Source organism: Camellia sinensis, chromosome 12 (assembly GCF_055761805.1).
Source record: "Camellia sinensis isolate YWXY chromosome 12, ASM5576180v1, whole genome shotgun sequence".
Classification (NCBI taxonomy): domain Eukaryota; kingdom Viridiplantae; phylum Streptophyta; class Magnoliopsida; order Ericales; family Theaceae; genus Camellia; species Camellia sinensis.
In genome coordinates, this window is record NC_138972.1 from 80,949,707 (window position 1) to 80,963,514 (window position 13,808).

The 13,808-nt window shown below is 38.4% G+C and overlaps 1 protein-coding gene across 7 annotated transcripts in view; it reads left to right on the top strand.

Moving 5' to 3' along the window:
- The window catches only part of LOC114276366 (uncharacterized), a 74,401-nt gene that overhangs the window by 48,925 nt on the left and 11,668 nt on the right, over positions 1-13,808 (top strand). For 3 of the 7 annotated variants that reach the window (XR_014346650.1, XR_014346653.1, XM_082899042.1), the window contains exon 2: positions 11,727-12,436. The exons of 1 other annotated variant lie outside the window; for it this stretch is intronic. The gene's annotated coding sequence lies outside the window, so the exon portion shown is untranslated. Of the gene's footprint in view, positions 1-11,726; positions 12,437-13,808 lie in introns of those variants that run through there. 3 more of the 7 variants (XR_014346656.1, XR_014346662.1, XR_014346651.1) reach the window with 2 other exon arrangements.

Sequence of the window (13,808 nt, forward strand, 5' to 3'; positions counted from 1 at the left end):
TCTGTTCTGGGCTATCGGTGGAGGACAGCAATGATTATTGTAGAAACTGCATGTGAATTAGGTGAATTGAAACCTGTCGTTTAAATTTACCTCATTGAATATGATGGTATGATTGAGATGTTAAATTTGTGTCATAGATAGTCATTGTATATGACGATGCTTTTAATACATTGCATATGTATCATTGTTTGGGAGGAGATAGGGGGTGGACTCCATTTAAAATTAAGTTGGTCGGAGTGTCTAGGGTGAAAGTCCCGAAACCTTGCATATATGGGTGCCGGTTCCCTCGGATGAAAATTTCGTAAAATGGCAAATCATGATATCTTGTGCATATATGGGTGCCGGTTCCCTCGGATTAAAATTTCGTAAAATGGCAAAACTTCATATCTTGTGCATATATGGGTGCCGGTTCCCTCGGTTGAAAATTCCGTTAAATGAAAAAATTGAAGTGTTTGAATAATAGTAGCATTGAGTTATGAAGTACTGAGTTGCTGTCTCATTTTGGATTGTTTAGATAACAATAAGCTTGTCTCATGAATTGACTCGAAATTAACTGAATTAATAAGAATTGAATAGATGGAAATGGAATTGAGATAAGGGTATCAGTATTGAATGATTATGGAAAGAATGGGAGTTGGTTATGAGTGTGGAACATTTATCTAGCACATGTATCTTAGCTAAACCTCATATATGGTGTTAGTCTCTTTACTGGGTTTTGGCTCACCCTACGTGGGAAACCATTTTCAGGTACCAGTGTCATGCTCCTTCCAAGGACGTAGCTTGAGAAGGCTTAGGAGCTAGAGACTCTATTATGTTATTTGTTGTTTGATTGTTTAAATGTTTATTCAAGCCAAGGGCTTTACATGTATTGAGCTTATGACTCTCTTTTGTTGTAACCAAGTAATGTCTTGGAAAGATGTATGCCCAAAGGGCATTCGCTTATGTTGAACTCTTTTGTATTTCTACTTCATGTAATGAAAGGATTACTTACACTCTGATTTATGTAACTGTTATTTATGCTGTTGTGGATCACATCTGTGGTATATTTTTTTGGGGGCCTTACAACTTGGTATCAGAGTGTACCGGGTTTAAATACTTTGGGTACGTGGGAAGTGGTTAGTACCACAATTGGTTTGTCTCGCTTGTTAGAGACTTAAGTATGAGATTATGTGCTTATATTATAACATGTTTTTGTGACTATATGAGTATGTAATTTAGTTTCTAGGATGTTGATCGGGTCCATGGGTTCCTGGGAGTCTTGTTAGAAAGGCACTTGATCACTGCCGTTTCTAATTGGAACTCTAGCAATGCCACGGGACGGTCATTCTCCGAAAATGAAATTCGTATGTGTTTATGTGATTATGTGCTTATGTGGAGTGATTTATTATTATCCAATATGTGAGAACGCGAATGAGTTAGCTTCGACGTATTTGTGAATGTACTAATATCTTTGGGTTACCCTTATTCGGATGTCTAGACAAGGATATAACAATTTCCGTCATTCCACACGGGAAGAGTTGCAGAAATAGTTTGTGGAGTTGTGCCAAGGTACTACACCTTTGGTACAATTTGAAGCATGGTTTGCTAACCTGTCGAGATTTGCTCCGGAGGTCGTGGAGACTGAGAAACTGTGTTGTTTGGAGTTCGAGAGGAGGCTGTGTGACGATATCCGCGAAAGGATTGCCGGGTCTTGGCATAGAAGTTATAGTGCCCTTGTAGAAGCTGCGGCTCATGTAGAGGCAACGGTATTAGTCATGGGTCAGAGTAGGGAGGAGGCCATTTTGGCGACTTCGGTAACTCGGGGTATTGGTAGGCCTTTTAAGAGGCAGAGGGGTTTTAACCCACAACAGTTTTAGAGAGCACAGTCTAGCTTTACATTTCCAGTATGGAGTTTGGGCTCGGGAAATGATCAAGTAGAGGGATCTCACTTGTTTCAAATGTGACCAGCTGGGCCATAAGTCTCCGATTTTTCCGCAGAGGAAGATGGCAGGATTGGTAGTTTAACCAATGGTTACACCACCAGGATCATCTAGTCAGCCAAGGGTTGGAACAATCGAGTGCTCGATGGGGAAACAGTCATTAGGATCCTCACTAGTTCAGACTTTGGACCAGTCACGTATTTGAAAACCACTTACATGCTAGGGGTGTAATCAGTCAAGTCAACTTAAACGTTTCTGCACCTAGCCGGGGGATTCCTTAGGAGTTTCGCAACCTAGTCGGGTTCGATCTTTTTCGCCCGGGCAAGGGCAATACTGTTATGAGAAATAAGCAGGCCAGATTTCGAGGGCCGCGGGAGAGTCGAGTTCCCAGACCACTAGTGGGAAATTTATGCATTTGTTCTAGGTGTGGCCAGTTTGGACACATCAGTTGTTCCTGTCCGTAGCTTGTGAGCTTTTAGGGTATTTTGGGCTCGAGAGTAGCCGACTTTAGCAGTCCAGTGAAGGACGGTGGTGGTGGTAGTGCTATTGAAATGGTGTTGTTTTGACTATTCCGTTTTGTAACCGGTGGGTTATTGTTGTAATCATTAAGTTCTGTTTTGTAACCAATGTGTTTTGGGGATGTCGAGACATCAAAACTACTTATATATATATGTTCCTTTGCTTGTTTATTCCCATGAATTGGGTGGATTGGAATGTGTAATGATTCTACAGTTTTATTAATATGGCAAGTTGTGGGGTCGGAAAACTTTCGTATTGATGTATATATACCCTTGTGACTTGGTTTGGAAATGTGATGGTCGACGAGCCATATTTTGAAAATAGAAAGAGTTGTTGAGGAATACGTGTTTTGGTCGGGATTACCATGGGGCGATGTAGACACCCCATTTTTGTCTGTCCTCAAGACTTGGACGTCATCGTTTGAACACTCGATGGTTATCCATGTTTGTGTTCGTTTTGAATGCTTGATGTTCTTGGTGGAGTGCCTTGCCTTTGAGCCTTTGAAACTTGTCTGTTTTATGCTTGGTTGTGGACCAAGACCTTGTCTCTTCTAGCTTGGGGAAGAGGGTGGCCTGTCGGCCAGCCCTACAACCCATCGGCCATTAGTGTTGGCCGGTTGACTACACTGATGGCCAGTCGACCACATTGATGGCCGATGGCCTTTTTTTTTGCTTTTTCAGATATTTTATTTGCCAGCTGTGCCAGCTGTTGATCACGGAGTGTATCCTCCATACACGTGTATGGAGGGATTCAAACAAGCTTTAAGCTTGTTTGTCTATATAAGGGGAGGCCTCTCTCCTTTTTTTGAGGTTCAAAAATTTTGTGAGTAAAATTTCACTCTCTGTAGAATTCTCTCTCTCTCTCTCTCTCTCTCTCTCTCTATATTGTCCTTGAAAGTGAGCTTTCTCTACATTTTTGCATACAACCTCTTGACCAAATACCTTCATCTTGGAGCTGAGGTCCTTGGAGGTTCTATTTGAGGTCTAAAGCTTGGTCTTAGCTCATAATTCTTGCTGTTTTGCTACTTTGCTTCAAGGGTAAGAATTTGTCCCTTTTAAGTTTTGTTTTGGTTAAGTGCTTGGCTATCTTTTTACACTACTTTGAGGCTTGTTTTAACCTGTAAAAAACCTCTGATTTTAAGGTTCTAAAATAGTGGTTTGAGTCTTGTTTGGTTAGGGGGTGGTTCCCTCCCTTTGCTTTTTCGCTTGTGATGCTTTTGAGTCATCTTTTAGAGCTTTTCAAATAACCTCTTTTTGGCCCTTTAACCACTGAATTCCAGAGGAATTTCAGTGGTAGAAAGTTGGTTTTGAGAACCAAAATAGGAGGGGGTAGTCCCTCCTCCTCATATCTTGTTTGCATATGTAGATGGCCTAGTATTTGAGCATGCTTTTCTACCTTTTTGTAGCCTAGTTTGAGCATTTTTTTGGCCTTATTTTAACATGTTATAACTCTGTTTTTGGCTGGTTGGAGCGCCTTTTGTTTTCTTCTTACACTTGTAGTGTAATTTTGCTCACTAGCCTAGCATGCCTAAGGAGTTAGCCTATCATTCTAGCTTATGTTAGCTCGACTCCAGCACACTTTTGCTCATATTTTAGCATGGTTTAGCTCTGTTTTGGGTGGTCTTGGTCATATGTGCTTTGCTTTGTATAGCTATAGTGTAAATGGCCTTTACTAGCTTTGAATTTTAGGACCTCTAGCATGCTTTACTTGTGATGTTTGTATGATATGACATCATTTAGCATGTGATTCTAGATTTCAGAGCAATCTGGAAGTTGGCATAATTTTCAGAGGTCCAAAGATGTGCAAACAGAGGCATCTTTGCCACTCTCACATATCTTACTCTTTCATTGCTTTTGAAAGTTGTGCCTTGTACCTTGTTTGTGGGCCAACAAATGAGCATGTTTTTCTTGCTTCCTATGCTTCAATTTCAACATGTTTTAGCCACTAATTTGGCATGTTTTAGGTCTGTCAATAGCTGGTTTGATCATTTGAGCTTGGTATTGCATGCCTCTAGTGTAGTGTTCTTCACTAGTTTCATGCTCTTAACTTGGGAACATGTTGTGCATGTGTTGCTTGCATGTTGTAGCACTATTTCTCATGCCATTTCAGCATTGAATATCTGCCACCTCCCTCATTTCTTCATTTTTTAATTTTCTTTGAGGGTTGGTTCGCCTTATGATTGTGTTTAAGCTTGATAAAGAGCTTGTGCTTAATGGCTTTAACTCTCTCTTGGGGGTTTCTACGAGCCAAAGGCATGAGCTCTCTCATGTCTTAAGCCATCCTTCGGTTGACTACTCTCCAATTAGAGGACTTTCACATTGGACTTAACCGGTTAAATGACTAATCGGTAATCTAAAATGTGTAAACAAAAATGAATCAAGTAAAACTTGTGCAATATAAGCATGTGTGTTGCATTGCATGTGTTTGGATCAGACGTTAATCTAAACACAAGAAAATGTGGGACGTTTCGTTCTTGAAGTGTTGAAACGTGTTACGTTTCTTGGTTGTCGATACCTTTGATCATGCATGATAGGGTAGAGGCTCTTCAAGTCGTATGTGTGCATTCATTAACATTGTACAAGCTTGGTTCTTTGGCCGTCATGCATTGACGTGCTTGATTGGTGGCTTGAGAGCCGAGTGCCGCACTCCTTTGAGCTTGAGATATGATAAGGAGGGCGACAGTACATACATTTCCTTGCAAATACACTGCCATGCCTCTGTTTGCTCTTTGTTGCAGCAAAAGCAGGAATTTCAGGGAAGTAGTGGCTGACCGGCCATCAAAGCCAGCCGCCCGGCCACCAAAGTAGCCGACTGGCCATTAGTAGTGGCTGATGGCCACCATTTCTAGCCGATCAACCCCCAGTGTGTTTTTTAGAGCAAATAGAAGCAATCTGGAAGTTGGCATAATTTTCAGAGGTCCAAAGATGTGCAACCAGAGGCATCTTGAGGCAAGGTGGTGGATTTTCGGGACGAAGCCAATCGAGCATGCATGCATCCCTCGCTTCCCGAGGCCGTTCATTTAAATTGCTTAGCTAATTAGTTCATTAGCTTAGTATTTTTGTAATTAATTAATTAAGTGTTTAAATTAATTAATTCGGTTTGTAATAATTAATTAGCTAGAGTAGTTAATTAGTTGTGGTTTCTAATAGTTAGCTTAATTAGCATAGCTAGTTAACTCTCTTTCATTCGGACCCTCCGTCGAGAGGGCAAAATGTTGTAATAAGCGCGCGCGTGTGTGTGTGCATGTCTTCCAACCCCACGTCTTTCTTCCTTTTACTTAACCGCTTTCGATGGTTAGTTTAGGGCATATTTCAAATTAGCATACCTTATGCTTATATGTTTACATCCATTCATTTGTCTTGCATGCACCGGGTTCTGCGCATCATTCAAACTGCATTGTCGTTTGAATACATATTTGAATACGTGTTTCAAAGCATGTTATCAAATTATTGCATTCATATGCCATCTTAGATAGCCGAGATTGCATTATTGTATGTGTTGCATTAGGCATTTTGTATAGTTAGGATCATGTATTGTTTCTAACTAGTTTGTGTTTTGGCTTGGAGTACTCGGTAAGTCTTTAAGCTTTAGCATACTTGCATAAGTGTGAGTGTTGCCATGTTAGCATGCTTGCCATGAGGCTATGTGCTTAAATGATTAATTGCATGAATGTCTGTGGATTAAGGCTTCATTACTTGAATTGGAACAATTCAATAAATGCGAGTTTTAAGCCCACTTTGCGAAGTGGCAAATCATGTTTTAAGCTCATCATGTTTGATGGCAAATCCGCGCTTTAGCCTACTTGAGGGTAACAATTCCAAACCATTTCGACAAACAAACATGAATTGTTTGGTTCCACTTCTTGCGATTTAGTCTATACTTGTATGCTATGCGCATCACATAATAAGTTAGCTTAATAATTAGAATAAAAACACATGTGTTTATAAAACAACATATCAATTCTTAGTAGAGGCCGATCTTGTGATCGGGCGAGCGGGGGTGCCTATTTCAGGACCTTTCCTTCTCATACCCAAGTTCCCGAGCCAAGGCAACTTTGGTGATGACAGATGTGTGGCCTTTGGCATGAGTTAGGGTTTCCTAAATTTTTCAAAATAAAATATTTAGGTGGCGACTCTGTAATCTGGCAAAACAGTCCAATTTTGGCATTATTTAATTGGAAATCGATTTTTCAAATCGATTTGCTGGGTTGGAATCTTTGGTGATTTATCAATCTTATATTGCACTTTGTGAGATTAGATTTAGAACCGTAACAAGAGTCCGAACTGTAGGACCAATTCGAAGCCCTCCGAAAAGGGGGCGGCGAAAAAGTCGAGCTACAGGTGAGAACAATTATACTTCATGAGCTTTTTTTACGTGGCCTTATGTGCGTGGTAGAGATTTTGGTCTACTGTCGTGAGAACTCCCCGAGAGGATGTGAAGTGTGTGATTGACACTAGGTTTTATACGTACAACGTGTTGTCTTCAAAGAGTGAATTGTGTGTAGTTTTGTTAAGTATAGATTTGTACTCTAAAGGCAGGTCATAATAGCAAATATCTGTAATTATCTGGTTGGTTATTTCTTGTATAGAGATGTTAGTCCTTTATCATGGTAGTGGTTGTTAACGTCGATGGGCGGTGTGCTCAAAGTAGCTGGTATTATATTTTGAACAGTGGTATAGCGGGCATTCCCTAAATTCTAGGATTCCCTATTGTATTTTGGTGTGAGAGGTGTGAACCTTAATTCAGAATAAGCTAAGAGATGTTATTGGAAGGATTGGTCGGGTGTAATGCCCATAGTTAATGGGTGACCTGTGTGTAGGGTTCCAATGAGTTGGTGTTTTGAGTTGGGGTTTAGAATATCAGTGAGTGTGTTGAGAACTTCATTCATTCTTCTATAGAGTTGGGATGGTAAGACTTTCAAAATCTCGTACGTCTCATGTGTGTGCTCGAGGCTCGGTTTAGGGTAATTGTTCTATAAGTATTAACAGATGACGGGTGGACTGTGAGACTTAGCGTTTTGGTTGCACTAGTGTATTGAGTGATGGGGTGATTGTGGATTAAAGAGTTGACCTTACTGGTCACTGAGGGATGGAGATGTTATGTTTTCTTGTGTTTGGTTCGAGTGGTTACGTAGTAACGATGGTGTTGTAACATAGTAAGCCCTTGTTGGTTAATTCGGTGCGAGAGAACAAGTATGTGAATTTCAATATTGTGCATTTGGTCGAGGTTGTGAGTACATTCTCAGAATGAGGGATTCAATATGGGAGTGAGATATCGTACATTAAGTGAGGAGGTTGCTAGTATGGTGTGCGGTTAATGATTGGATCGAGTAGTTTAATGTTTGACTGTGCTGGGTCACTTTGGTGTGGGTGTTTGTCGTCCAGTTTGGGTAGTGGAACTCTGAGTGAAGCAGTAAGATTGTATAGAGTGAGCGATGCACTTTGTCAGAGTTGTTTTTGGCTTACTCGTCCCTTGTGTGCGTGATGTAAGGTATCAGTGTATTGTGTTTAACTTGAAAAGTTCAGTTAGGACTCAAATGTGAAGCGATGATGTGTATGCCACTTAGGCATACGTGTGAGGGGTGAATAAAAAAAAATTGGAGTACCGTGGGTTAGCTTAGAAGAATCCAGAGTGATTCATTGGACCCGAGAGGTCTTGTATGGAACTCTATTTAGGAGTTAGTGAGGTTGGGTAAGATGTTGGTAGTGATACTAAATTGGGTGAAGTTAAGTGGTATATCAATGTTTGAAGGCTAGTATGGGCGAATAGTGTTGGGATGGTTGACATATAGTCACCTCGGAAATGGGTCAAAATGGAGGGTTGTGTAATGTAAGTCCCATATGGACAGTTGGGAGGTTGTCTTGAGTAGTAGTACCGATTTGGGATTTCGGTTGAGAACCTTGGTCTTGTAGACGTTTTGCACCATTATGTGACTAGTGGGTGTACAATTTCTTCCCTTGTGTTGTTGCGTTGTTAGCATCTCTAAAATTTAAAAGGGGGTCTCATTGTGGAAAGTTTGTTTTGGGTATTGTAACATTACCGTGAGTGTGATGAGTTTTGTTGGATGACTGTGTTGTGATTCACTGGAGGAATGTTGATGGATGATTTTGAGGAAAACAATTTTTTTTTTTTGGGTAACCTTGGGCATCTTTCATAAACTAAAACGGTTTTGGGTCAAAGCGTGAATTTGCGATTTTTGTTTTCGTGAGGATAATTTGAAAATCTTTGAGTTCTGCTGCGGCCAGTTGTTAATGTGGTGTTTGAATTGCGACAGTGTAAGTCTGAACACCTTTTTGGGGGAAAACCAAGTGTTTCGAAACAAATAAGGTAAATAAAACATTCTCTTTAACCTGAAAGGAATATCTTATGAGAAGTCACATCTTGATTTAGCCTAAGTTGCTGGTTATAGGTTGTGTGTCTTTTGGCAAAGACTTGAAACTATCGGGCATTAATGCGCCATAACGTTATTGATTGTTAGTGCTTTATTTTGCATTTTTGTCTATGAGAGTTGACCGAAGGCCATGTGTACGAGTGGTTTCGTGTGTCCTATGTTGGAGTGTTAAGCACTCAACACTGGTTTGGGTACTGTCGGTAGTCAAGACGTGGTGGACGTCTTAGAACGCTGTAGTTGTTGATGTTTGAACATATGTCTTGATTTTTTTAATTTTGTTAATGAAATGTAGAAACATTGTATATGTTTTAAAGTATGGAAACATTGTATATGTTAAATATGTTTTGGAAACACGGACTAATATGAGCATTGTATGTGAAATGGATGTCTCAGGGACTTGGCCTCAGATAAACATTGCATTTGTCTTGAAAATATGGAATATTACGTATGTTGTATTATTTTGATAACATCGCAAGTGTTGCATGAATTTTGGGAACATGAGTTGAGTATAAATATTGTAAATATTTTGGAAATATATGAATTGTGATTCACCGTTGAAACTTGTGTATCGAGTTAATGAGAAGAGGTGACCGGAGAATGAGTCATGTTGATTAAAATTGATAAGATTATCATAGTGAGAACAATGTGATTGTTTGGGCACTTGTTTTGAAATTTTGAGGACGAAATTCTTTAAGGGGGGAATGTTATAGCAATCCCGGTTTCACCCCGACCATTATTGTGTTCCGGACTCAGGTTCTGTGATTGTTTGTTTTTGCCTAGGCCTTGCTTCCTTCCTTTTTCTCTTTGTATTTGAGTTTGGGACTTGTTGGGTGAGTTTGGATTAGGTTGGTTGTGAGTTGGTACAAAAGGTTGCTGCCCAGGATTTGGCTTATTCGCTCGAGCCATGGTTCTTGCACTCGAGTGAGCTTTGTGTGGTGTGTCTCTTCGCTCAAGCGAGCGCTCTTACGCTCGAGCGTGCGTCTGCGTCTCTGTAAGACCTGAAGGTTGGTATTCTTTGCTCGAGCGAGCTTTCTTGCGCTCGAGCGAGCCCTGTGTTATGTGTTTCTTTGCTCGAGCGACACTTCTTGCGCTCGAGCGAGGTTCTTTTGTGTCTGGTCACTCGAGCGACAACTCCTTCGCTCGAGCAAGATCCGTATATCTCAGTTCGCAGCAGCGTGATTTTTATCACTTTTCATCTCCTTTCACTCCAAACCCTAAATCTAGCTGTCTCTCTCTCTCTCTCTACAAATACACCTTGATCTCGGATCTTTCTACCCTAGTCCCTTTGTTAAAAAGGTAGAGTATTGTGTAGGGTTCATTTTGATCCGCAGAAATTCAAGTCTGGAGCATCTTCAAGTTTCACTCTTCATCTCCTTTGAGCTTCTCCATTTGAAGTAGGGATCTACTACATTTGTTTATGATTTTTAACCTAGGTATTTGTTGTTACGAATATATGGTGAGATTTGGGGTGTTTGGAGAAAACCTAGGGATCAGGTTTAATTTTTGAAAGAGGGGTTTTTATGTATTGTTGTATATTTGACCATGGGTTGGGATATGAAGTGGTTTTGTGTTTGAATAGGTGAATTTGACCTTTGGGTTAGTATTGGAGAAAGGGAGAAATTTGCCCTAATATGAGCTAAATAATTATTTGGTATAAATAATGGAATTGGTATGAGAAATGTGAAACTGGGAAGACGTGTGAATGAATGGTGTAGTTAGATTTGGTTAATCATACACCTATGGAAATTTTGGCAAGTTATTTGTTTGATAGATTTGTTTATCGGTTTAGAAATATCTATTCTGGGCTATCGGTGGAGGATAGCTATGATTATTGTAGAAACTGCATGTGAATTAGGTGAATTGAAACCTTTAAATTTACCTCATTGAATATGATGGTATGATTGAGATGTTGAATTTGTGTCATAGATAGTCATCGTCTATGACGATGCTTTTAATACATTGCATATGTATCATTGTTTGGGAGGAGATAGGGGTTGGACTCCATTTAAAATTAAGTTGGTCGGAGTGTCCAGGGTGAAAGTCCTGAAACCTTGCATATATGGGTGCTGGTTCCCTCGGATGAAAATTTCGTAAAATGGCAAATCATGATATCTTGTGGATATATGGGTGCTGGTTTCCTCGGATGAAAATTTCGTAAAATGGCAAAACTTCATATCTTGTGCATATATGGGTGCCGGTTCCCTCGGATGAAAATTTCGCTAAATGAAAAAATTGAAGTGTTTGAATAATAGTAGTATTGAGTTATGAATTATTGAGTTGCAGTCTCATTTTGGATTGTTTAGATAACAATAAGCTTGTTTCATGAATTGACTCGGAATTAACTAAATTAATATGAATTGAATAGATGGAAATGGAATTGAGATAAATGTATCAGTATTGAATGATTATGGAAAGAATGCGAGTTGGTTATGAGTGTGGAACATTTACTTAGCACATGTATCTTAGTTAAGCCTCATATATGGTGTTAGTCTATCTCTACTGGGTTTTGGCTCACCCTACTTGGGAAACCATTTTCAGGTACCAGTGTCATGCTCCTTCCAAGGACGTAGCTTGAGAAGGCTTAGGAGCTGGAGACTCTATTATGTTATTTGATGTTTGATTGTTTAAATGTTTATTCAAGCCAAGAGCTTTACATGTATTGAGCTTATGACTCTCTTTTGTTGTAACCAAGTAATGTCTTGGAAAGATGTATGCCCAAAGGGCATTCGCTTATGTTGAACTCTTTTGTATTTCTACTTCATGTAATGAAAGGATTACTTACACTCTGATTTATGTAACTGCTATTTATGCTGTTGTGGATCACATCTGTGGTATATTTTTTTGGGGGCGTTACATCTACTGGGCTTGATGCTTACCCTTATGGGATTTTGGTGCAGGAAAAAACGTGGTGATCCCGCCAAGTTGAGGGCATGGATATGTTGTGAAGAGTAACATTCTATTTTGTTATGAATTAATTGCTAGCCAAGGGCTATTCATGTATGAGTCCGAGAGGCCATTTGTGTGTAACCGGGCTTAAGCCTTGGAAGTTGTAACCTATGAGGGCATTTTATTATTTTGGAACCTGATGTTCTATATGCAATAGATTCATGTATTCCTTTATCCTTGAATGTATAATTTGCATGTGGGACTTTTGTATAAACTTGTTGATTAATGATGTAAAGATGAGAGAATTGTTATTATTATTTAGTGAATGTTGGTTGACGTAGTTAATTTATATTGGTTATTTTCGGGGTGTTACCACGATTATTCCTATTGACCGCAATATTGAGTTTGTAGATAAATATCCAAATGAAAACAAGGATAAAACTCAATTACAACGTTTCCTTGGTTGTTTTAAATTATATTGCCAACTATTATCAGAATTTAGCTACTGATGTTGCTATCCTTCATGCAAGGTTAAAAAAGAATCCCAAACCATGGTCATCTATGCATACTAAAACTGTTCAGAAGATTAAATTACGAGTTAAACAATTACCTTGTTTAGCTATTCCTAATCCTAATTGGGAAAAATTTGTTGAAACAGATGCCTCCAACAAGGGTTATGAAGGAATTCTTAAACAGTATAATCCGAAAGATTAGCTGCATTGTAAGTATTTATAACGTTTTATGTCTGTAAATATTTTATCTAAATTACATGAAATATTAGATTGGCATAGAAAAAGATTAGCTACTTTATTACCTCTACAACTTATTCCAACTGTACAAAATTAGATTGCTGAATTAAATCAATTAATAATTCAAACAGAACAATCTTTGCAAGAAGATATTATCTGTTTGGCTCTTAGCGAACAAATCCCTCCTCCGCAGTAATCATCTATTCATGAGATTATGTGTAAATTACAAAAATAAAATAAAATAGAGAGAGTGATATGATAACTATTATATATTTAATATTTACATAATAATGAAAAAAAATTATATTTACATAATAATAATAATAATAATAATAATAATAATAATAATAATAATAATAATAATAATAATAATAAAAAATAATATATATTTATAATAATAATAATAATTAATTACATTTACATATTGATAAAATGAATATATAATTTTTACATATTATTTTTTATTTACATATTAATAAAATAATAATAATAATAACAATATTTAATAAAAAATAATATATATTTATAATTATAATAATAATAAAAAATTATATTTAAATACTAGCTAATGAATATATAATTATTATATTTAAATACTAGCTACTGAATATATAATTTTTTTTTAGGGAAAATTATTGAAAAGTCATGATTTGAAAAATGTTGCACCAGTTGGCCCCACGGTTCAAATGTTTGATTGGCAAGTCCTTTGTAATGGTAAATTGTAACCAAGAAGTCTCGTTTCAAATGTAGCTTCGTATGGATGGGACGATTATGCCCTCTTTAGTTTATTTGCAGGAAGTTCTGTGGTTTTGGAATGTACAGATCAATGTTTAGATTGACCAAGCAAATGTGAACAATGTCACAGAAGATGGACTGACGAAGCAAACGAAATAAAAATGGTAGATCAACGTGAACAATGTTAGGGGGGAAACCGACGAACAAATAAAATCGACGTGAACAATGTTTGGAAGGAATCCGGCAGATCAACTTTGTCGACGTGGTACACCGACTTGACGATGTTCACGCTAGAAGCAACAATGGCGGATTGTGTGAATCTGTGAGATTTGGTGTTTTTTATTTGGGTGACGTAGGTGACGATTACGATTGTGTTGTTGGTAGGTGGGCATTGGAGTTTGGGGTTTGGTGGCTAGAGACGACATTTTAGGGTTTACGGTGTGCGACGATTGGGGCTGATGGTGTGCCGACAGTGGGTTGACGTAACGAATTTCTAACCCTGTGATACTGACTCACAATTGTAAGTTTTCCTTCTTGAATCCTTATGTTGGTGAAGTATAATGGTGAGGTGTCAATGTGTATACATGTTGTAGACAATAGTTTGTGAGT